This window comes from Nomascus leucogenys, chromosome 2 (genome assembly GCF_006542625.1).
Source record: "Nomascus leucogenys isolate Asia chromosome 2, Asia_NLE_v1, whole genome shotgun sequence".
NCBI lineage: Eukaryota > Metazoa > Chordata > Mammalia > Primates > Hylobatidae > Nomascus > Nomascus leucogenys.
Window position 1 is genome coordinate 106,395,026 of NC_044382.1, and position 19,075 is coordinate 106,414,100.

The 19,075-nt window shown below is 35.8% G+C and overlaps 1 long non-coding RNA gene across 1 annotated transcript in view; it reads left to right on the forward strand.

Moving 5' to 3' along the window:
* The window catches only part of LOC115837524, a 77,323-nt gene that overhangs the window by 28,433 nt on the left and 29,815 nt on the right, over positions 1-19,075 (forward strand). The window contains exon 2 of the long non-coding RNA XR_004032537.1: positions 12,794-12,931. This is a non-coding gene — a long non-coding RNA (uncharacterized LOC115837524). The remainder of the gene's footprint in view (positions 1-12,793; positions 12,932-19,075) is intronic.

Below are 19,075 nucleotides of genomic sequence, written 5' to 3' on the forward strand. Positions count from 1 at the left end.
TTCTGGTTCTTGCTGTATCCTCACATGGAGAGAAATAGCTCTAGTCCCTTAATCTCCTTATAAGGGCACTAATCTCAGTATGGGGTGCCACCCTCATGACATCATCTAAGTCTAATTAACTCCCAAAGTCCCCACCTCCTAATACCATCACATTGGGCATTAGGGCTTCAGTATATGGATTTCTAGGGGGACACAAAAGTCCACGGCAGTCTCCAAGAAATTTGAAAGTAACCTCCAGGTACTGAATCAGTTCAATGGGGTTAGGTACTGAGACTGAGATATCATAGTGAGGTCAGGCCAGATTAGATGACCTGGCAACACAGAGTCACTTGAAAAGTAATGGAGAAGCAAAGAATAAGTATTTTATTCAATCCACCGTTGATGGTCACCTAGGTTGATTTTATATCTTTTCTATTGTGAATAAACATCATAGAATATTGTGCAGCCATAAAAAAGAACAAAATCGTGTCCTTTGCAGCAACATGGATGCAGCTGGATGCCATTATTCTAGTGAATTAACACAGGAACAGAAAACCAAATACCACTTGTTCTCACTTGTAAGTGGGAGCTTAACACTGGATATTCATGGACATAAAGATGGTAAAAATAGAAATGGAGGACCACTGGAAGGGAAAGGGAGAGAGGGAAGCAACAGCTGGTACACTAACTATTGGGTACTATGCTCAGTATCTGGGTTATGGGATCATTTGTACCCCAGACTTCAGCATTATGCAATATGCCCAGGTAACAAACATGCACATGTACCCACTGAACCTAAAATAGAAGTTAAAAAAAAAATGAATCTTTCGCAGAGGCAAATGGAATCCACAAACACAAACATATGCATAGTCATGAACACATGAGCAGGCATGAGATTCCATGAGATGTGAGAGAGAGTAGCTGCCTAACAGTGCATCAGTTCCAGTGAGATCTCACATGGCCTACTGCAATTGAGACTTTTGAGATGTTCTTAGATCCTTACCCCAAATCTGCTTTAAGCTAGTTTCTGTTCAGCAACCAAACTATTCTCAAGACCAACTTTGATACCCAAAGTGCAAACTCTCAGGAGTTCCAAATAGATGAAAATAATCACTTAAAATTTTTTTAAATAATATCAATAAAAATGGGTTTAATACCTTGACATTACCATGGTTACTTGAAGTTAATGGTGTATATCGTTACCAGTAGTAAGTCCTGCTGGCTGCATTAAAAGATACAAGTCCTATACAAAGCATACAAGTGGAAGCAAATAGATGCTTATTTATAAAGTGATTGAAACAGGCTTGCTCACAAGGAAGCTGAATGCTTCTGCACACATTTTCCCAGTGTGGTTTCTTTTCAAAATATTATTCACAAATAGTAAAATGTTAATTTTTGTTCTGTTTATATGAAATAATCACAGCTCCTTTCTTCTAATAATAATATAAATATAATAGTAAGTGCCATTTATTATTGGAAGCTGACTGAGTGCCAGGTCCTGAAAGTGTATTCTGTCATGAACACTCTAAAGTATTCTCTGATCAGTATTACTACTGTTCACTCTTACCAGATGAAGAAACAGATTAAGAGATTTAAATACTAACCTAGGGACAAAGGTAAGGCATGACAGAGCTAGGATATCAACCCAGGAGGGTAATTGCAAATTCTGTACAGCACTGCCTCACCAATATCATTGTACTTTAATAGCAATTCACATCAATATGCTTCTGGGATTTTACTGAAATTACATTCCAGAATAAAAATGAAAACACCATTCAACTAGCCCCATGTTTCAAATACTTAGAGTAAATCTGGGAACCATGGAGTTAGAAGAGGCTATAGAAAACATCAGCTCCCACTCCACATCTCTTTCATGGGATTAATCAAAGGGAGGGTATGACTTAATCTTATGTTTGATTGTTAATAACAACTCATAGTGTGTTTTTGTAAATAAAATTGCTGCTATTAATTTAAATGTTATGTCATCTCATAGACTAAAAGCTTCTCTAATAAACATGTGGATATAGCTCTGTGAGTTCTTGGCCTAAACTTACCATATAACCTTGAGCACACCTAATAATTTTTGTGGGTCACTGTTCTTTGGGTGTAAAATAAGAATAATTTTACTAACCTCGCTTAGGTTTTGTGAAGATTAATGAGTTAATCACATCTTGAACACAGTCTGTAATTCTTCGATGACAGGGACATGAAAACTGTTCAGTACAATATGAAGACCAAGAAAGAAGGCTGTGTTTATCATGCACAGTGTCCAGTGAATGGGCTGCCATAGGGGTTAGGATTAAGTTCTTTATTTTTTAATATTACAGATGGGAATAAACTGCACATAATGACCAGAGCCTGCAGAATGGTTAAGTGGCTGGAAGGGGATATATTTATCATTCTGAGTAACAACCCACACTGCAGAGTGCTCAGATCCTAACCTGGCCTATGTCACTTACCAGCAAACTAACACTAAACAAGTTGCTTTACCTTTCTGAACCTTGGATTCTATAGCTGTAAAATAATAAGAAGAAGAACATCTATTTCACATGATACTTATTTCATATCCATTCATTATATACCATATGTCAGTTACTATTGGGTGCTCGAGACACAGAGAGGGAAAGAAAAAGTCATTTCCCTAATGAAACTTGCATTCTAAAGAAGAAAACAGACAATACATAATGTAAAAATAAGCAAACAATCTATTTTCAGGAAATTATAAAGACTACAAGAGAAATAAGGCAAGATAAGGGGATGGAAGAATGATGTGGGGTAGGACATAGAACTTACATATGATCATAGTGGCCTGAATGATACAAAGAGAAGCCATGTGAGGACCTGGCGATGGACCATTTCAGACAGAGGAGACATTATAGGAAAGGCTCTGAGGCAGGCAGGAACTTGGCAAGTTTGTGGAAAAGCAAAATGGCTAGTGTAGTCAGAGCAGCATGTGAGAGGGAAATTCGGGAAGCTGAACATATAGTGGTGGCTAAGAGCCCTATTGCATAGGGCCTTCTGCTCCTCATAAAGACTTCCTGTTTTATTATAGGTGTTGTTAGAAGCCCTTCATAGGTTTTAACACAAGAATGAAGGTTTATCAAGATCTGTGTGGTTGCTGAGTTGAGAATAGGCACCGGAGAACAAGAATGAAAACAGAGAAACCCGTACTGAATTGCTGTAGTGATTCAAATGAGGTATGATAGTGAATTGGACTGGGGAGCAGTTAGAGGAGGTAAAAGACTTTAAGACACGGAGGGTACTTTGAAGGTTGAGTAGACAGTTTGTTCTGAGGGATTGTAAAGAGTGGAGTAAAAGAAAAAGAGAAATCCAGTACAGTGCTTAGGGTTTTTGTCTTGAGCCTACGAGGAAACTATAACTTAAAATAAATACATAAAAGTTTACCAATGTCAAAACAAATAAGAACATGCAAAATTCTCAATATAAGGCAAGCATGACAAAAGAAGACCCATGCTGGTAAAAATGCAAGTACTGGAGTGCTTGGGGGATCATACAAAGCAACTTGAATTCTTCCAAACACATAGGTACACCATAGCAATCATTTGTAAGAATTGATTAAAGAATGGAGATGCTAGTTACGTAACATGAAAAACACTTCAGCCATATAAAACTTTCTTATAGTTTGTACCCTGAATTGTTAAATTGAAGTTGAGACTTCAAAACAAATAAAAGAGCATATTTGTAAAGATTAGATAGGGAGAAAATTGAAAAACAAAGAAAGTTCAAACTGTCAACTAATAACCTGGTTTATAAAATATCATTTATTCTATAGCTGGTAGGTGTCATATCGACATCTGCTAACTGGGAGAATGCATTCAGCTGTCTGTAGTTTTAACGTCTAGTCCAAAAGACCATACATGATTTTATATGTACATATATAAAATGTACATATATGTACATCAATATATGTATATTATATATGCATATATAAATATATGCATATATATTTATACACATATATGCATATATATGTATTTTTTTTCTTTTTCTTTTTTTTTATTATACTTTAGGTTTTAGGGTACATGTGCACAATGTGCAGGTTTGTTACATATGTATCCATGTGCCATGTTGATTTCCTGCACCCATTAACTCATCATTTAGCATTAGGTATATCTCCTAATGCTGTCCCGCCGCCCTCCCCCCACCCCACAACAGTCCCCGGAGTGTGATGTTCCCCTTCCTGTGTCCATGAGTTCTCATTGTTCAATTCCCACCTATGAGTGAGAACACGCGGTGTTTGATTTTTTGTCCTTGCGATAGTTTACTGAGAATGATGTTTTCCAGTTTCATCCATGTCCCTACAAAGGACACGAACTCATCATTTTTTATGGCTGCATAGTATTCCACGGTGTATATGTGCCACATTTTCTTAATCCAGTCTATCGTTGTTGGACATTTGGGTTGGTTCCAACTCTTTGCTATTGTGAATAGTGCCGCAGTAAACATACGTGTGCATGTGTCTTTATAGCAGCATGATTTATAGTCCTTTGGGTATATACCCAGTAATGGGATGGCTGGGTCAAATGGTATTTCTAGTTCTAGATCCCTGAGGAATCGCCACACTGACTTCCACAATGGTTGAACTAGTTGACAGTCCCACCAACAGTGTAAAAGTGTTCCTATTTCTCCACATCCTCTCCAGCACCTGTTGTTTCCTGATTTTTTAATGATGGCCATTCTAACTGGTGTGAGATGGTATCTCACTGTGGTTTTGATTTGCATTTCTCTGATGGCCAGTGATGATGAGCATTTCTTCATGTGTTTTTTGGCTGCATAAATGTCTTCTTTTGAGAAGTGTCTGTTCGTGTCCTTTGCCCACTTTTTGATGGGGTTGTTTGTTTTTTTCTTGTAAATTTGTTTGAGTTCATTGTAGATTCTGGATATTAGCCCTTTGTCAGATGAGTAGGTTGCAAATATTTTCATGCTATCTCAAAAGCGGAAGAAAATAAAAAGACAGAGAGACAAGAAAGACACATGCATACACATACGCACACACACACACAGAAGTATTTATATACTTATATACATATATGCATATATATGTATTTATATATTTATATATGCATATATATGTATTTATATATTTATATACCTATATATGTATACAATTTATATATATTTTTATATATTTATATACATATATAATTTATATTTTTATATATTTATATACATATATTATTCATATTTTTATATATTTATTTATATTATATATTTATTATATTTATTATATATTTATTCATATATGCATATGTTTATGCATATGTAATATATGAATATGTATATATAATATATATGAATGAAAAGGACAGCATAAGTCATGGACATATAAATATATATTATATATGTACACATATAATCATATATCTGTAGTTTTTGAGACCTAGTTCAAAGGACCATGCATGATTTTATATATATATATATATATGAATCAATGAGTGTATGTATATATAATATATAACATATGAATATGTATATATATAACATATTGAGTGTGTGTGTGTGTGTGTATATATATATACATATATATATACATGTATGAATGAAAAGGCCAGCAAATCGCAACTGAACAGTAGAGTTGGATTTAATCACAGGCATACAAAAGAATTAATATAGTGAGCAAGTGCATATTTGCCATGCAATTAGAAAACAAATTCCCACATTGAAAATAAAGAAACAGACAGAGAGACAAGAAAGACACATGCATACACATACACACACACACACACACACACACAGAGAAGAAAAAAGAAGGGAAGAAGGGAAAGTGAGAGGGAGAAAGGAAGGAAGGAAGAAAGGGAGAGAGGGAGGAAAATACAGCTTTGGTTTATAAACACAGAAATGATTTTTAATGGATAAGAATGCTAGTCTCTCTCTTTACATAAAAACATCTGAAACATACTCTTCCGCTTTTGAGATAGCATGATAATCAGAGAAGATATAGTTCAGCAGGAAAAAGATTAAGAGAAACTAAGAGTAGTATATAAAATGAAGAAGGAACATATCCACGGAGAATTGGCTTCTGTCTCAAAAATTTTCCCAAGTTGTACAGATGAGTCAGAACTATAAATTTAATAGTTCAATAAATTCCAGAACAATGTGAAAATTATACACAGACATGGAAGTAGATGGTGAACAGCAATCCTGCAACACATGCAAGCAGATGAACAGGTAAAAGATCTAGGTAGAGTGTGGGAATAAATTTGCATGAAGTATGAACGTCAAAGAGTTTTTCTTCAATATGATCATTGTATGTGCCTTGACAAATGATTTACTAGTCTCTCATGATTTGATGTGCCATTATGGATAAAGATATTTACAGATAATTTACATCTCTTATGGAAATAATTTCCCTTCTAGTACTTGTGAGTGGGAGCAATATTTGTAAATAACAACAATTAAATATTGAAAGCTATCATTTCTTTTTCCTGAAAACTTAGGACTAAAATTCTATAAATGTCCTCTTATGATAGAAAAATTAGAGTTCTTCATATTATAAATTAAATATTGAGGTTACATAGTAGATAACAATCATAAATTCTGGCTCCCATCTTGGCTTTTTACTTCTGCTTTAAGAATGCAGAATTAGTGAACATTCTCGAGTGACATGGAAGTGATACTTTATCATAAAAATGCTTTATTTATTGTATACACTATTAGAAACTTTGCTATTTATTTTTATTAAAATGTTCTTTCTTTGATTATTTCCAAGAGCCAACATATCTATTACATTTTCACATTTGGGTTAAGGACCCCTATAGTCGGCTGAGGGTCCATTCTTCCGATTTAAGTGATTCTTATAAATGGAAATGGAAGTTTAGTGTGTGCAAAAGATGTGAAAAATAATATTGCTTATATATGCTGTACCTACATTTTAACTTTTACTCAACTGAGGGTGTATTTCTGATTCTTCCATTGAGGACATTTTATAACAATCAAAGAATATGAGCAAGCATATAATTTTATATATTCTTTCTTAGAGGTAGTCCTGGTTCAGTGTAAGCTGGAAGCTGGTGTTCATTTATATAGATAATTTATATGGAGGGCATGGGATAGACATGTGAGAAGAATGTTTTCTGAAGATATTGTCTGAGGCAAAATAAAAGGTGGGAGTGGAAGACAGACAGAAATAGAAGGAACAGCATGTAGTCCAAGCCTGGATTCAGGGACTTGTTTGACTATACCAGGAAGAGAGGCATTTTCACCATTTCCATAAGAGCCAGTGTGACTCAGGTTCAGCGAAGAATTGACGGAATGTAGCAAAGTTTTGTGACTCCTAACCCTCATGCTTTGCTTTGGGTAAAAATGGGCAAAGTATGCCCTGGGAAAGGTAGTGTTATTCTTGGGGAATCCATGGTAAGCAAGGAGACCATGACAAGGTACAAGGGAACAAAGACCTTGGCAGGAAAGAAGGAGCAGCACTGGGAGGAAACAGAATCCAGGCATTATTGTCGCATAAACTGGTTATTCAGCACCTCCCAGGTGCCCAGTGATAAACTAGGGACAAGAGATAAAGCAATGAATGCAACATATTAAATGTATGCTCTGAAAGGGTTTATCTCTCCATAAAGGGAGAAGGAATACAGATAAATAAAATGTGTACATACATATAACAAAATAGTATAAAGAGAGGACTGTGTATTCTTTGATAACATAAAAGGAGCAAGTAGTGTTGGCAAGGATGTGGAGAAAAGGGAACCCTTATACACTGTTTGTGAGACTATTAATTGGTACAGCCATTATGGAAAGTAGTATTAAGGTTCTTCAAAAAATTATAAAAAGAACCACTATATGATCCAGCAATCCCACTCCTGGGTACATATCCAAAGCAAATAATATCACTATCTCAAGATATGCACACTTCCACGTTCACTGAAGCATTATTCACAGTAGCCAAGATATAGAACCCATCTAAGTGTCTGTCAACAGATGAATGAATAAAAATGGAATACTATTAAATCTTTAAAAAAGAAGGAATTCCTATCATTTGCATTAACGTGGATGAACCTAGAAGGCATTATGCTACATTACATAAGCAGGCACAGAAAGACAAATCCTGTATGATCTCACACATATGTCGAATCTAAAGAATCAAAGTTGAGAACAGAGAAGTAGTCAGGTGCTAGATCACAAAGCTGGACAAAGCTTAGAAAGGAGGTTGCCTTTATCCACAGGAGAATTAGAAGCCGTTGAATGGTTTTAATGAAAAGGGGTGAATTGGTTAGATTTGTATTTTAGAAAGACAACTCCGAATGCAGTTTTGAGAATGTTTTGGGAGGAGGTTAAGAGCAAGAAATCAGGATACAGGTTGCTTTAATAAGAGTATAGGAGCAAAATGATGATCCGCAAATACTCATGTAACACAAGGAGTCTCACCGAGACTGGATAACCCAGCACCACAGCCACAAGATGCTGGGAGCCACTTCTGCCACTGTCAGTGCTGGAATGACTTCTATTCCATCTCCTGCTTCTTTGGGTCACTCATTCCAGACTCAGAGGCCCTTGGTTTCTGCCCATTTTTAAAGCTTGTTTCTTCAGCCTTCCTATTGACAATGAAATTGGAGATTGAGATGAAGAGGAATGAGTAGATTTGAGATAATAGCAAGTGGAGTGAGCATGATTTGGTAATTAGATGGTAGGGAGGAAGAGGAGAAAAAAAATAAAAGAAAAAGAGGCAGGTTTGGTGTGGCAACTCTGAGTTTGGGCCATGTCAATGAGTTAAGCATGGAAGGTTTGAGGAAATGCATAGTTGGTTTGGACGCTATAGTCAACCTTCATCATTTCGTTTATCTATCATCTGAATACAGATTAGAGGGGAATCTCTAGATGGAAAGAAAACATAGGAGCAAAGGGGAGCAGATATTCTTTCTCTCTGTTGCTTGTCAGCTAGAGCCTGGGTGAATGACTTGAACTCAGCCAACTGGATGCTGCCTCTGAATCTGGAATTAGAGATTATTTGACAGTGTCAGATCCTGGAAGATGTCAAGATATATTAGGATTGAAATGTGGCACTTGCTTTTAAAACAGTTTCTCAATCTCAGCACATTTTGGACTCAGTAATTCTTTATTTTGAGGAACTGTTCTGTCCATTGTGGGATGTTTAGCAGCTTCCTTGGCCTCTACCCACTAGATGCCAGTAGTATGCCTCGGTTGTGACAAAATGTCTTCAGCCATTGCCAGATGTCTCAGGGGGAAAAAAAATCCCTGATTATTTGTTTGGCAAGAGTAGTTCCAGTGGCACAATTGAGATGGAAGTCAGACAGCAATAAGCTTAGGAGTGAGGTAGAGAAGAGGGCAGCCCTATGGTTACTGCAGATCACTCTTTAAAACTGTTAGATGAAAAGTACAGCTGAGCTATAGAATGGTAGCTTGAAGGGAGAAGAAACATGAGCATGCTTAAATGTGAATGAGGAAGCCAACACAGGAGGAGAAGGATGCAGAAGAGGGGATAATTCGTACTTCAATGGCCCTAAAAAGATGAGAGGTGCTGCACACTAATAAATGCTACTCAAGTCAGGTCCAAGAACTGGTCTTGATTCATCAACTGTTTGTTACTGATTTGTGAGGTGAGGTACAGAAATTGAAAATAAGCATTCAGAAACTTTTATACTAATTTTACACAGTCATTTTGTATTAGTCGAATCTAATAAAAATGTCAGCTTGTATGGATTGAGAATTTTAAAAATTTGTTCTTTAAAGATAATTTGAGGAACACTGCTCTAAAGCGCAGGTAGAAAGATTACACTCACATAAAAGCGACAAATACTTCATTGTAAGCCAGGAGAAGGAGAAAAGGGCAGTACAAGAAAAAGAAAGTAGTATTAGTTTCCTTTTCCTTTTTTTAAATAAAGCCATAATAATTGTAAGTATTTTGGAGTAAAGTGAGATGTTTTGATACATATATACATTGTGGAATGATCAAATCCAGGTATTTAGCATTTTTAAAATTACAAACACTCATTTCTTTGTGATAAGAACAAAATCCTCTCTTGTAGCTATTTTACAGTGTAGCATGCAATATTGTTAACTTTACTCACCCTTCTTCTGTCTCTATTTTCTTTGCAAAGTCAGACAAAATATCATCCACTAAAAGTTAGATGGGAAGTGGTTGATTCAAAGGTTTCAGAAAATGGAGCACGGAAAAATATGCTGTGAGGTATGGGAGAGTGTCCTGACCAGAGAAACACAGAAAAATGTCTGGTTATGGAATACTCATGAGTGGTCAGATCTATGCATCTCCATTGCTGCCAAACAAGATGCCGGGGAAGATTTCCAGAAATAGTTTGGGGAAATGTTTGTAGGGTGGGATGCCATGTGTGAGCAAGTGGGAGACAATGTGCCCAAAATATTTGGTGAATACATGCTAAGGTAACATTAGTTCATAACAGGCTGGTAAGGAGGGGGAAATTTTTAAAGATTATTTTAAATATTTATACTTAAACGTATTACACATCAGATCAGTGGATGGTATTCAAATGTTTTAGTTTATCAAGACTTCTGAGAAAGCCATTTTAGACACATTTATAGTGTAAAAACTGAAGTCTGAGAGATTAAGTCTCCTTGTAATCATGTAGTAAACTAGAGTAAAATTGGGACCAGATTTCAGATTTCTAATTCCCTATCTTTGACTCTTTTTTAACTCTATAAAAGCATCGAAAAAGACATGTAAAAACTCCCATTATACTGTAACAAAATAAAGACACATGTTCTTTTCAATAAGAGAGAGTTTCTGGGATGTCTGTGAGTTTTATCAGCATTTTTTTTTCAGATTGCTCATTTTGTCTAGTGTTTCAAATACAAAAGTACACCTGTGAATCAGCTTTAGAATATTAAGTTCATTGTCTTCTAAGAATGCAACTTTACAATAGATTTGACTGCTATTCTTCTCGTGTACGTACAGTCAGAAGCACATAATAATGATAATAACACCTTACGTTTATGTACTGCTTCACAGTTTCCTAAGTGCTTTCATGTACATTATCTTATATGAGCTTCGTAATAGTTCAGTGAATATATTTATTGGTGCTTTGTTTTATTCATGACTGCCATATTGACATTAGTCCTACATATTCTGTTTATTCAGATGGTTGGTTAGCTATACAAAGCTTTAATCAGACAAACAGAAAGATACAGAGCAAAGAGCACTAAAATGTTATTTATAATTCTGAATTGCTTGGTTTCCTTTTTTTATTTGGTTAAATCATCAAAAATGTGCCCTTAACCTATTTAGGAATAGCAGTATTTAAATATATAATCTTTGTATCTAGTCAATGTGCTCCAGATCATTAACAGGGTAATGAATGAGTATTTTAAAATTGCAAGCTATTTTAAGGTATTATTTGTGAATTTGTAACAGTAAGTATTTTAATAAGATTGAAAAATCTAAGAAAAATATACTTTGAAATTTTGTTTCTCATTATACAGAAAATCCATATTTACTTAGAAATTTAAGGGAATATAGAATTTAATTAAATGATTGCCTTTTAATATTAGTTACACTACACAAAGATGCTTCATTTGCATTAAAAAGGTGTACAATAATATGCTATAACTCTAAAGTTATTCACAATTTATTCTTTCTTTAAAAATCAAGAAAAAAATATGGTATCTTGAAAAATAACAGAGTATACCAATTTAAAGTTACGCTGTTTTAATTTTTAGGGTATTTAAATATTCATTTTACATAGAAATAACTTACTAATTTTTGTCCCTTTTTAAAAATTATAGGTTTCTAATAACAGTTTGAAGAGAAAGTTATTTATTTATTTATTTATTTATTTTATCTCATATTTCAGAGGAAAATATTTTTGAGCAGAGTAAACTAAAAATAAAAATCAAATCAATCTCCACATTTCCTTTATTTATTGATGTATGTGTTATATAGTGTGGTCTCATGGTATTTGTATGACATGTGTAGTATTGAAAAATGGCTAACAAATACAATGAGAGATGTTGATTTGTCATCAAAATATATCTTTCGTATTTGTCACACTGAATATTGTTGCCTATACTCTTAGGCTGTTTTAGAAAGTTATCGTTCTTTCTGTAGAACAGTATAAAAAGTAGAAACACCACTTTTTTAAAAATTGCCTATACATTATAAATTTTTTAAATTATTAAATTATTTAGCCCTCTATCAAAATTGTATTCCGAAATATTATATTATAAAATTAACTCTAGTAAATTGTAGATATACTGGAATAGTATCAAACAGAATTTGACACTTTTGGAAATCAGTTGCTTGTGATTGTATCTCATTAATAAGAAAACGTACACATTATTTTGCTATTTTGAATTTATTATCAGTGTGGAAAAGAGCTAAATTTTAGTCATTAGTAAAATAGAAAAGCTTTTGATAATCTCTTGGCATCATGCTAATTAGGTTGAACTATCCTAGAAAATATATTAATTGAAGGCTGTAGCTAGGCAGCTTAATATCTGCCCTCAAAATTTGATAGAATAGATATAATAGGTGTCATGAGGCATAACTAATCACCTAATGTAAAAAAACAAATAATTAACTGCGTTGTAAATATTCTGAATACTCTAATTGCTTCTCCCTAACCAAATTCACATTATTATAGAAAATTGTAATACATTTAGATAAAATTCCATAATATATTTCAGTTGTACTCATCAACATATTTAGTGAGATATTCTTAGTATACTTTAAAATTCACATAAATTAATAGGAGTTTGTAAAGAGATTGTGAAAAGTGACAGCACTGTGGAAACATACAATTACACTAAATTTTTATCTTTCCTTTGACAACAAATCTCTCTTGAATCCATTCAGGATTTTAAAACAATCCATCACCTATCTTTGACCATATGGACTAAACTTGATATCCACCAGTAGACACTGATGCCTGCAAGTCAACAGCATCAAGAGTGGTAAAGACAGTTCTGCAAAAGATGAAATGTTTTTAATGTGGTAAGAAGACAAAACTGTTACTGCTTTGTGGGTAATACATATAAAATATAACACTGAGTATTTGAGAAATATACAGATGAGAAAAATTAGCTACCATCTTTTGTTCTCATTCTTTTAATTTATTTAAGCTTTTGCAAAAGGAATAATCCTATATATGTTAATCAAGAGACCACCTTTAAACATCTGGGCAATGTCAAAATTTAAACAATGCAACAATTATTTTGGGGACAAAATTGATTCCATTGCTGTTCTGTTACTTATTGTACTAGCTATAAAAGAACAGATGTTTGACATATATAAATTTATTTTAATAGTTTCATTAGGTCTTTATCTGCAGTTTGTCAGTGTGGCTCTACAGATATATTCAACCATCTGTTCCTTGGACCTGTGCTTCATGTAACTTACAGGAGAGTATTAATTTTATTGGATCAGTCATTAATCAATCAGAAGTTTGTTTGCCCTGCAGTGTTCCCAAAAGACAGAATTCATCAGAAAAAAAAAAAAAGACACTCACTAGCTTGTTAAATAACCTTTTCATTTTTAATGTAATTTCTCCTATGTAGTTAACAGTCACAGATTTTGAAAAAGCATATTACAGAAGAGTTTTTGGTTTCTAAACCAAAATTCATTTACCTCAGAGCTTCCATGAGCATTACTCAGAAATATCCATAGACAGTATTTTTAAGAATTTGGTTTTTTTCTGACAAAAGGAGTGATACAAATTTACATCTATGTTATCACTTTTGCACCTATTTTTGAAATGATACATTGTGAAACATTTTTAGAGTACTATGAATTTGTGACTGGAAAAATTTAAATGTTTGAGATGGTGATGTTTGCCACAAAGGCTCATAATCTCAGTTCCGCAGACTGGCAAATGAGCCACCATCAGAAACAGCATCAGCCCCCTCAGTAACTGGGTTATTGCCCAGAACTAGGTAAAATGGATCCTATCTTTCAAAAATTCATTGCCAACACTTAGAGAATTACCTTAGGGTGGCAGTCCCTTTTCTTGTGTAGCTCAAATATCTCTGTATCCTTCAGCCTTCTGAGGTTGCTGTTTGCTTTAGCGTTCTAAGATGCTGCCTTGTATCTCCCGGCCTCATGCTGTAGAAAGTCTCATCTAATATTTTAGTGTTTCCTAGGGTGTCATCTCTACTGGGTCAGTCTAGTCTGACTTGCTTCCTACCTGTTATTACTTCTGCCCCTTAAGATGCTAATTGTTTTGCGTGTTTCTTCAAATCAGTCAGAATGCTCTTCAGATTCTTTTATTCTCACAAAGTTTTACTAATACAAAGTTATTTTTTTAAATCAACTTTTCCTAAAGGTCGGTTTGAGAGTAACAGAAGAGGATTACAAGCAATAATATACAGTGGAATATTAAATATTACCACCCTAAAATGCAATCCAAAACTTCTGGAAATTTCTACTCTTAAGCCCTAACTCTTACTTAGGCGTTTTCTTGAGTTGCTAAATATCTTTCTCTCCAGAAATCCCTCCTCCAAGTGCTAAAATCCCATTTCTTCTTTTTTTTCTTTTTTTTTTTTTTTTTTTGATTTATTTTTTTGAGATGGAGTTTCACTCTTGTCGCCCAGGCTGGAGTTCAGTGCTGCTATCTCGGCTCACTGCAACCTCCACCTCCCCAGGTTCAAGTGATTCTCCTGCCTTAGCTTCCTGAGCAGCAGGATTACAAGTGTGTGCCACAACGCCTGGCTAATGTTTATATTTTTAGTAGAGATGCGGTTTCACCATGTTGGCCAGGCTGGTCTTGAACTCCTGACTTCAGATGATCCACCCGCCTAGGCATCCCAAAGTGCTGGGATTACAGGCGTGAGCCACCACGCCCGGCCCTCATTTCTTTCTAATGTAGAGTTGTGCACTTCTTCACTTCACCCACTCTAAGCTCAGGATCTGATTTGACACTACCCAAAACTAATGAAGTTGCTCTGTTAAGCAAACAATTATTTATTTTATGTGCTTACCCTTCAGCATTAATAAATGTCAGAAGCTTTGATATTTACTTATTTCATTTCTCAAATTCTTAAGCAGTTCTGCCACATGCCAGTCTCTATAAATGATAAAGATTTCTTTTCACTCTGCTAGAGCAAGACTTTGTGGCTTTACTATATAATACATTCACAAGTTTGCAGAGTCTAGCATTAGGCAGATTTGCTATTTACCGTTGAGAAATTCACTTACCTTTTCTAAGCTTCTGTTTCCTTCTCATTAAAACAAGCAAAGTATATAACTTTTAAGATTGATGAGAAACTAAAAATACTAAATGAAATGCAAAATCTCAGTAATGGGACCTCTCTCTCTTTTTGTCTCTTCTCCTGCTCTCTTTCTGTATTTTCTCAGTAGAGGTGTCATTTTACTAATTGGAACTATTTTATTCATCTTAGACATTATATTTCTAATTTCCCAAATGCACAGGGTGTCCTTATTCACAGTACAATAAATTATTGAACCAGTCTGATCCATAGCCTGAGAACACACCTTCACTGGCTGGGCGTGGTGGCTCATGCCTATAATCCCAGCACTTTGGGAGGCTGGGGTGGGTGAATCACCGGAGGTCAGGAGATCGAGACCAGCCTGACCAACATGGCAAAACTCCATCTGTGCTAGCAATACAAAATGAGCCGATTGTGGTGGCGCATGCCTGTAATCCCAGCTACTTGGGAGGCTGAGGCAGGAGAATCACTTGAACCCAGGAGATGGAGGTTGCAGTGAGCCAAGATCATGTCATTGCACTCCAGCCTGGGCAACAAGAGCAAAACTCTGTCTCAAAAAAAAAAAAAAAAGAGAGAAAGAAAGAGGAACGAAGGAAGGAGAGAGAGAGAAAGAAAGAAAAAGAAAGAAAGAGAAAGAGAGAAAGAAAGGAAAGAAAGAAAAGAAAGGAAAGAAAGAAAGAAAGAGAAAAAGAAAGAAAGAAAGAAAAAGAAAAGAAAGAAAGAAAAAGAAAGAAAGAAAGACCACTGTCTTCAACTTTGGTTCCTGCCTTCCTTGATTGCTTGGAGCCAGTTTTTGGTCTCTGTGTTAAAAAACCTACTCAAGCTCTGAAATTTTAAATTCTTCAGGAAGAAGGAGACTTTTAAAATTTATCTTCTCTCCAATTAACTGCCATTTTTCCCCTTTCTTTTGTTCCTCTTTATAATAGTTGAATTTCTACTTATATCTCCTTAGCTTGTAATTTTTAATTACTGTCAGATGGAAGCTTGGGATTAATTAATCTCACCAGATGGCCCTTTGAAACTCATGAATATTATATTTAAGGCATTATCCTTGCTCATAAGACAACTCCAGTAATAATATTTAGTGCTGTATCCCTGGTTCTGAGTCTCTATTTCCCCCAGCTTAAAGTTGGATTTAGGTCTTGATTAAGTGGCTTATAATTACTTCCATTTGCCTGTGAGCAAGAGTTGGTTAGCACACCGTGTCTTACTTTACACTCACATGGTATAGTTTTGCCAATAATTCTATGCTAGTTGTTTTCAATTTCCCATATTTAAAAATTCGGTGTAATTTAAGGACTCGTATAGACTAATTTTAAAAAATAGAAGCATATGATAAATATATTCTAGAAAATCTCCTTGGGTTATTATCTTATCAAATGCCTCATGAGCATAACCACTTTTTAGGAGGTAACCATTAGAGAGTGACATCAGCAAGATGGAGGGATAGAAGGTCCTACCTCTAGTTCTCCTCATAGAAATATCAACCAGCAACTAGTCACTGACAAGGATGCCTTTGTGAAAATCCCAGAACCTGAGGGTGAGGCATCGTTAAAACTGCAAAAATCCCCGTAAAGCCACATTAGAAAAGTAAGAAGAACACTTTCCCCTTCACTGTGTTTTCCCTGCCCCAGGCTGGCACAGCACCACATGAGAGATTTCCTTAGGCCTAGAGTTTGTCCAGTGGGGAAAAGAGAGCCCAAGAACAATATACAGCTTCCCAAGCATATTGACGTGCCTCCTGGAAGGGCCACTTCTATCCTTCTTCACAGAGAGCACTGGGGGGACTAGACTACTTGGGGTCACATAGGAACAAAGAAAGGGGGTGGGTTTACAGCAGTCAGCACATGGAACTTGGCAGAGGCATTGTATCCCTGCAGGCAGTGTGATCTAGCCAGAATGCAACCAGTGGCTCTACCTACCCTCAGAATTGATCCAGTAGTTCAGTACTCCCCAGCTGGGGTCCCTAGTCAGTGGTCCAGCCCAACCTTGGAGCATTGCTATTGGCTTTTCTTAAGCGGGTAGCCCATTCAGCAACCCTGTACAACTGCAGAATATAGCCTGTAGTCCTGCCTGACCAAGGAACCCAGGAAGAAATTCTGCCCATTTTTAGAGCCCAGAGTGTGGTTCTGGATTGGCAGGAAGCCAAGCCAGAAGCCCTGTTCAATTGAGGAGCATAGCCTGCAGATGCACCTAATAAGAAAGCCTGGTGATATGGTTTGGCTGTGTCCCCACCAAAATCTCATCTTGAATTGTAATGCCCGTAATCTCCACGTGTCAAGGGAGAGACCAGGTGGAGGTAATTGAATTGTGGGGCTAGTTTCTCCCATGCTGTTCTCGTAATAGTGAGTGAATTCTCACGAGATCCCATGGTTTTATAAGGGGCTCTTCCCCGGGGCTTCACTTGCCGCGTCTCCTCCCTGCTGCCCTGTGAGGAAGGTGACTTGCTTCCCCTTCGCCTTCTACCATGATTGTATGTTTCCTGCGGCCTCCCCAGCCATGCTGAACTGTGAGTCAATTAAACCTCTTTCCTTTATAAATTACCCAGTCTCAGGCAGTTCTTTATAGCAGTATGAAAATGGACTAATACAATTGGTAAGCAACCTTCCTGGTCGTGGAGCATAGCTTATGGCCCTGCCTTGTGGCAAAGCCCAGTCTCCTCCCTGTGGAGCCTAAACTAAGGCCCTGCCGAATTACAGAGCACAGCCCAGGTACAAAGCTCAGCCAGTGATTCCACTCAAATACACGGATAGCCTGTTCTGCTTGATTCAGGAGCCCAGACTGTAGCCCCCTCCAACTGCAGGGTACAACCTATAGCCCCTCTTAAACTGGAAGACCAGTAGTGACCCCAGCTGGCCACAGAACACAGCCTAAACCCGAAGCTCAGCTAGCAGACCACCCAACTATGGAGTTCAGAATTTAGCTCTGCCTGATTTCATAGCACAGTGACTCTGCCCAACTAGAGACTCTGATAGCAAGCTTTGCCTACCTACAGATACTACTAGCTAACTTATCCAGAACTTTAGGCTGGACTAACTGGCAAAAGTCTATCCCTGCCAAAACAAACAATTCTAAAAATGGCAATAGTAAGTCCTTAACTCTCAATATTTGCTTTAAATGTTAATGGATTAAATTATCCAATCAAAAGACATAGTGTGTTTGAATGGATTAAAAAGCAAGATAAAAAAGCTGCAACAAGAGATTTTTTTAGACTTGACACATGTAAGCTGTAAGTATAGAATGGAAAAAGATAGTCCATGCAAATAGTAACCAAAAGAGATCATAAATGGCTATATTTATATCAGATAAGATACACTTTAGGTGAGAAACAATCGCAAGAGACAAGGAGGATCCTTATATGATGAAAAGTGGTAAATTTACCTAGCAAATATAACAATTGTAAATAGTTATATACCCAACATCAGAGCACCTAAATATATAAAGCAAATACTATCAGAACTGGAAGGATAAATAAACAGCAAAACAATAGTAGTAAAGGACTTTAATACCCTCTCTCAACAATAGGTATATAATAAAGAGTGAAAACATGAAAAGGTAAACCATGGATTTGGACAACACTATAAACCAAATGGACCTAACAGATACATACAGAACATTATACTTGACAACAACAAAATATACCTTCTTCTCAAGCATGCACAGAATATTCTACATAATAAATCATGTATTAAGCTACAAAACACATTTCAACAAATTAAAAAACTTTGAAATCATATCAAGTATTGTTTCCAACAACAGTGGTATGAAATTAGAAATCAATATAAGGAAAATTAGAAAATTCACAAAAATGTGAAAATAATAGAATCTTGAACAACCAATGTGTTAAAGGAGAAATCAAAAGAAAAACACAAAAAAATCTTAAAAAATAAAAGCGCAACACATAAAACCTTAT